The sequence below is a fragment of the Oncorhynchus gorbuscha genome, linkage group LG12 (assembly GCF_021184085.1).
Source record: "Oncorhynchus gorbuscha isolate QuinsamMale2020 ecotype Even-year linkage group LG12, OgorEven_v1.0, whole genome shotgun sequence".
In the NCBI taxonomy this organism is placed as follows: domain Eukaryota; kingdom Metazoa; phylum Chordata; class Actinopteri; order Salmoniformes; family Salmonidae; genus Oncorhynchus; species Oncorhynchus gorbuscha.
Window position 1 is genome coordinate 39,521,029 of NC_060184.1, and position 7,500 is coordinate 39,528,528.

Below are 7,500 nucleotides of genomic sequence, written 5' to 3' on the forward strand. Positions count from 1 at the left end.
CAAGACGACATCGGATGTTCCTTAGTGGCCTAGTTACAGTTTTGACTTAAATCGGCTTGAAATCTATGGCAAGACGTGAAAATGGCTGTTTAGCAATGATCAACAACCAATTAGACAGAGCTTGAAAAAAATAAAATAAAAGAATAATGTGCAAATATTGAACAATCCAGGTGTGAAAAGCTCCTAGACTTACCCAGAAATACTCACAGCTGTAATCGCTGCCAAAGGCGATTCAGACATGTTTTGACTAAGGGGTCTGAATACTTATGAGATATTTCTGTATTTCATTTTCAATAAATTAGCAAACAATGTCTCAAATCATGTTTTCACTTTGTCATTATGTGGCATTGTGTGTAGATGGGTGGGTGGGGGGGGGAAACAATGATTTAATCTATTTTTGAATTGAGGCTGTAAACACAATCAAATGTGGAGTAAGTCAAGCGGTATCAATACAAACAACCTATGTCCTGTGAGGAAACGTCCTGTGTGGTGACGAATGGAACATACAAGAAACAAACAACAATGAACACACAAACACGTAGGCTACAACATAAAGATAGATTCGATTAGATTAGATTAGAAGCAGTCCACGCAATCACAGGGTAAACAGACATATAATATATATATATATATATACGAATACAAATAGGAACTTCCGAGAGTTAAAGAGTTTGATGGATGTTGTCTAGAAGTTGCTCTGCCAGATTTGAATGGGAGAGCTCTATACCTGCACCCGGAGGGTAGGGGGCTATTACTGCTCAACCAGTGTGTTTCCCTTTCTTCCACACTCCATTTTTGTAAATGTCACCGAGGGGTTCCTGGCTTTCTCCGATGGCCTTCCCACTGATTCTTATTACCCTGTTCAATGACTTCTGACTGGTGTTCCCTAAGCGCACCAAAACAACCCACAATACTAAAAGGCTAAGATTGATTGCATAAAAGCATTTATAAAATGCTTGGAGGATTTATTATTGTACATTGAACTCAATTGACATTTTGAGGAACGTGCTCAGTTTTTCTTTTGAATGAGAGCTTGTCGTCAATAATGCTTCCAAGCTAGTTGTAGTGCTTCACTCGCAATTTGATCCGTCTGTTCATCTCCAGCACTGGGATGGTTACGGTAGGTTGGTCTATTCTGAAATCAATGGTCAGGTCTTCGGTTTTGATTGCATTGGCCCCAGGTAGTTCTGGTTGAAAACCTGTCAATTTCCGCCTAGAGGAGCCCCACTGAGTTGCCTGCTGTTGCCCAGAGAATCCGATTGCCTGAATTACATTCATGTTCTGGAGCTTATGACCCATTAATTGAGGCTGGACTCTATTAAAGTCACTAGATACATCCACAAAGACCATCTGGACCTTACGTGGCTTCTTCAGGTGGGTGTGGTCACAGAGCAGTAAGGGTCAGGAGTGCATCATCAACACCACACACTGGAGTGGATCTGTGTAAGAGTATACTTCCTGTTGCAGCTGGGGGAGAATCAGCCTTAAAAAGACCTTCATCACTAAAGATGTTAAAGCCAAAAGGTAGGTAGCCACTGTTGCAGTACCTTGCTCTTTTAAGTACTGGGCATATGACGGACGTCACGTTCTGACCTTTATTTCCTGTGTTTTGTATTTAGTTAGTATGGTCAGGGCGTGAGTTGGGGGGCAGTCTATGTTTGTTTTTCTATGATTTGGATATTTCTATGTTTCGGCCTAGTATGGTTCTCAATCAGAGGCAGGTGTCATTAGTTGTCTCTGATTGAGAATCATACTTAGGTAGCCTGGGTTTCACTGTGTGTTTGTGGGTGATTGTTCCTGTCTCTGTCTTTGCACCAGATAGGACTGTTTTGAGTTTTCACATTTCTTGTTTTTTTGTAGTCAGTTGTTCATGTGTACCTTAACGTATTAAAGAGAACCATGGACACTTACCACGCCGCGTATTGGTCCTCTGATCCATTTCGCCTCTCCTCTTCGGAAGAAGAGGAGGAAATTCATTACAACGGATGAGGTCCATACTGCTGGGATGGAGTGTTTTGCCAGAGAGCAGTTAGAAACGTCACAGAAAACACCTGCCAGTTTCTTATGGTAAACCATCAGTAGGCGACCACTAATGTTGTCTGGCCCCGGGTGCTTTGTTTCGATTGGTCCTTTTAAATGCGGCTTCCACATCTTTCGGGTTGCAGCTCAACATTTGCTGCAGTGTGCGACATGTTCGATGGGTCCGAGATCACCTCCTCTCTTTCAATTGGTCAATTCTACCTCTAAACATTTTTTTATTTGGAGCATGGTGTTTGTTGTTAATGCCCTGCCAGTGCTTTCACACCCCTCCAAGAATCTCTGGGTTTAGCCTCCTGAAAGAGCCTTCTCCTTGTACATTCTCTTGGCCTGTTTCACATACTTATTTCATTTAGGATCTAATTAGTTTACCCTCAACCTTGTCGCTAGCGATAAATGCTGTTTTCAGATCCTTTGTACACTGAGTGTAGAAAGCACCAGGTGAATCCAGCTGAAAGCTACGATCCTTCATTGATGTCCCCTGTTAAATGCACTTTAATCAGTGTAGATGAAGGGGAGGAGAAAAGGTAATAGAAGGATTTTTTTGTTGTTGAAATCTTTGAGACAATTGAGTTATGGACTGTGTACATGTGTGGTAGTAGAGGCAAGTGCCTTGTAGAGTCCATACGCCGATGAATTGAGGCTGTTCTGAGGGCAAACGGGGGTGCAACTCAATATTAGGAAGGTGTTCCTAATGTTTTGTACACTCAGTGTCTCTTTAAAGTTTTGGAAGGAACAATCATATCCGCACAGAATGAAATGTAGTCAGTGATCGCTTCAGTGGCCTCCTCAAACGCTCCCTATGTGAACACACTGAACACACCACACTGTGCAGTCAAACGCTCCCTATGTGAACACACTGAACACACCCCACTGTGCAGTCAAACGCTCCCTATGTGAACACACTGAACACACCACACTGTGCAGTCAAACGCTCCCTATGTGAACACACTGAACACACCACACTGTGCAGTCAAACGCTCCCTATGTGAACACACTGAACACACCACACTGTGCAGTCAAACGCTCCCTATGTGAACACACTGAACACACCACACTGTGCAGTCAAACGCTCCCTATGTGAACACACTGAACACACGCTCCCTATGTGAACACACTGAACACACCACACTGTGCAGTCAAACGCTCCCTATGTGAACACACTGAACACACCACACTGTGCAGTCAAACGCTCCCTATGTGAACACACTGAACACACCACACTGTGCAGTCAAACGCTCCCTATGTGAACACACTGAACACACGCTCCCTATGTGAACACACTGAACACACCTCACTGTGCAGTCAAACACTCCCTATGTGAACACACTGAACACACGCTCCCTATGTGAACACACTGAACGCACCTCACTGTGCAGTCAAACGCTCCCTATGTGAACACACTGAACGCACCTCACTGTGCAGTCAAACGCTCCCTATGTGAACACACTGAACACACCCCACTGTGCAGTCAAACGCTCCCTATGTGAACACACTGAACACACGCTCCCTATGTGAACACACTGAACACACCTCACTGTGCAGTCAAACACTCCCTATGTGAACACACTGAACACACGCTCCCTATGTGAACACACTGAACGCACCTCACTGTGCAGTCAAACGCTCCCTATGTGAACACACTGAACGCACCTCACTGTGCAGTCAAACGCTCCCTATGTGAACACACTGAACGCACCTCACTGTGCAGTCAAACGCTCCCTATGTGAACACACTGAACACACCCCACTGTGCAGTCAAACGCTCCCTATGTGAACACACTGAACGCACCTCACTGTGCAGTCAAACGCTCCCTATGTGAACACACTGAACACACCCCACTGTGCAGTCAAACGCTCCCTATGTGAACACACTGAACGCACCTCACTGTGCAGTCAAACGCTCCCTATGTGAACACACTGAACACACCACACTGTGCAGTCAAACGCTCCCTATGTGAACACACTGAACGCACCTCACTGTGCAATCAAACGCTCCCTATGTGAACACACTGAACACACCACACTGTGCAGTCAAACGCTCCCTATGTGAACACACTGAACGCACCTCACTGTGCAGTCAAACGCTCCCTATGTGAACACACTGAACACACCCCACTGTGCAGTCAAACGCTCCCTATGTGAACACACTGAACGCACCTCACTGTGCAGTCAAACGCTCCCTATGTGAACACACTGAACACACCACACTGTGCAGTCAAACGCTCCCTATGTGAACACACTGAACGCACCTCACTGTGCAGTCAAACGCTCCCTATGTGAACACACTGAACACACCCCACTGTGCAGTCAAACGCTCCCTATGTGAACACACTGAACACACCACACTGTGCAGTCAAACGCTCCCTATGTGAACACACTGAACACACCACACTGTGCAGTCAAACGCTCCCTATGTGAACACACTGAACACACCACACTGTGCAGTCAAACGCTCCCTATGTGAACACACTGAACGCACCTCACTGTGCAGTCAAACGCTCCCTATGTGAACACACTGAACACACCACACTGTGCAGTCAAAGCAGCCCTGTAAGATCTCACTGGCATAATTGTCCCTTCTTGTAGTTTGGTGCGACGGGCTGTGATTAGATACGGCACCATTTTGTTTCTCTCCGTGGCCCACACGCGCGTTCCATTTTTAGATTGTCAAGCATGTGACTTGTCCGTTGCGTGAAAGAAGGAGGATTGGTTGATTTCCCGTTTTGAAGTATCGTTTTTGTTTTTGAAGATGATTGACGAGAAAAGTATTGTCCAACCCGTCGGGTACAGACGGATTAAAAGAACATTTACATTTACAATACTTCTTGACGGCCATCTTTCCAAATCGGCCCATACTTTTGGGACTTTATAACATCCTCAGAAGGCATGAATTATTGAGTCGTTAGTGGTTTTACACTTCAGACATGACTCTGCCGTTGTGCTGTAGAATTTGCATTAATGTATACTTTATCCTTTAGTTATGTTCCAACATTCCCTCTTTCTTATGCCAATATCAATATATTTTTTTATTATCTTGGTTCCAATATGCTATTTTTGTTTCTAAAATATAGTCAGTTAGATAGGCTCTCTACAAGGTAGATAGCTTACCAATCATATGAACATCATTTTCTGACTCAAATTGTCACACCCTGATCTGTTTCACCTGTCCTTGTACTTGTCTCCACCTTCCTCCAGGTGTCGCCCATCTCCCCATTATCCCCTGGGTACTTATACCTGTGTTCTCTGTTTGTCTGTTGCCAGTTCGTCTTGTTTGTCAAGTCAACCAGAATTTTTTGTCTCAGCTCCTGCTTTCCCCCTGTCTCTCTTTTTCTCGATGAGGTGAACACACTCCGTTATCACATCTGCTGTGCGATTGACGTTGCCAGAGGGTGGAATATAGACAATTACTACAGTCAGCTGGCCAAACTCGCGGGGGAGATATTTAGGTCTGAATGAGATGCGTATTAACTCTAGATCAGGTGTACAACAGGATTCTCCTAGTTTTGCAGTTTTACTCCAAGCCTTGTAAATGTCCCGACATAACCTACCCCCGTAGCACTTCCCACTGCTGTTCTGATCCAGTCTGGTGTCCCAAAGCCCTCTAAACTTAGTTCTGAATGTTCCTATAACATTCCTGTAACTTAGTTCCTATAACATCACACACACACCACAGAAGCATCCATATGACATCATACACACCACAGAATCATCCATATAACATCACACACACACCACAGAACCATCCATATGACATCATACACACCACAGAAGCATCCATATACCATCACACACACACCACATAACCATCCATATGACATCATACACACCACAGAAGCATCCATATACCATCACACACACACCACATAACCATCCATATGACATCATACACACCACAGAAGCATCCATATACCATCACACACACCACAGAAGCATCCATATGACATCATACACACCACAGAAGCATCCATATAACATCACACACACACCACAGAACCTTCCATATGACATCATACACACCACAGAACCATCCGTATAACATCACACACACCACAGAACCATCCATATAACATCATACACCACAGAACCATCCATATAACATCATACAACCACAGAACCATCCATATAACATCACACACACCACAGAACCATCCATATAACATCATACACCACAGAACCATCCATATAACATGACACATACCACAGAACCACAGAACCCTTCATATAACATCATACAACCACATAACTATCCATTTAACATCATACAACTACAGAACTATCCATATAATACCATACGCCACAGAACCATCCATATAACACCATACACCATAGAACCATCCATATAACATCACACACCACAGAATCATCCATATAACACCATACAACCACAGAACCATCCATATAACATCACACACCACAGAATCATCCATATAACACCATACAACCACAGAACCATCCATATAACATCACACACCACAGAATCATCCATATAACACCATACAACCACAGAACCATCCATATAACACCATACAACCACAGAGCCATCCATATAACACCATACAACCACAGAACCATCCATATAACACCCTACAACCACAGAGCCATCCATATAACACCATACAACCACAGAACCATCCATATAACACCATACAACCACATAACCATCATACCCCAGGAGACAAAGACATCCATTCACTCTTTATTATACAGGGAGAGCTTTGTCTTGTACTTCCTCTTATACTTCCTTCTAACAGTACGCAGAGTAAATATGACATGTTAATGTTTGACTTTCCTCCTCTTTAATCTCTGTGTGGAGAGTTGTGGCGGTGATCCATCCATAAGCACACAAAGCTTTATGAGGACAGTCAAGCTGACATACGGCTGCCCTGTGCACAACCATGAAGCTCATAACCTAACGTGTTAGCTGAAAGATGTCTCTCTGCCCCTCCCTCCACTTCTCTCCTCTGTCTCTCTGTTGACACTCAGTGTTTGCCATCATAGTTCTGAGTGAGGTTATGGCGGGGGGCTTATAACCCTGCTTTTCTAAAAGCGGAACTCCTCTGTTAGAGAATAGTCTGGTTCATCATCACTCATGTACTTTAGAGTGGGAATCGCGCAGGGACACATGCACGCACACACACACACACACACACACACACACACACACACACACACACACACACACACACACACACACACACACACACACACACACACACACACACACACACACACACACACACACACACACACACACACACACACACACACACACACACAATGATCTTGACTGATAGAGGATAGAGGGTGTTAGAGGTATGGGGGGAGAGGGAGGGGGACAAGTATGGAGGGCTCTCCTGATTAATGGCTGTCTGTCTGGGGTGATGGTGCTCAGATTTCCCTGCTGACTACCGTCTCCACTCAGACTGAGCAGACAGACAGACAGACAGAGAGCTACTCTCCA

The 7,500-nt window shown here is 44.5% G+C and overlaps 1 protein-coding gene across 3 annotated transcripts in view; it reads right to left on the bottom strand.

Annotated features, from left to right (window-relative positions):
* Positions 1-7,500, bottom strand: part of LOC123990996 (1-phosphatidylinositol 4,5-bisphosphate phosphodiesterase beta-1-like) — a 256,259-nt gene that overhangs the window by 89,904 nt on the left and 158,855 nt on the right. The gene's annotated exons all lie outside the window — the stretch shown is intronic.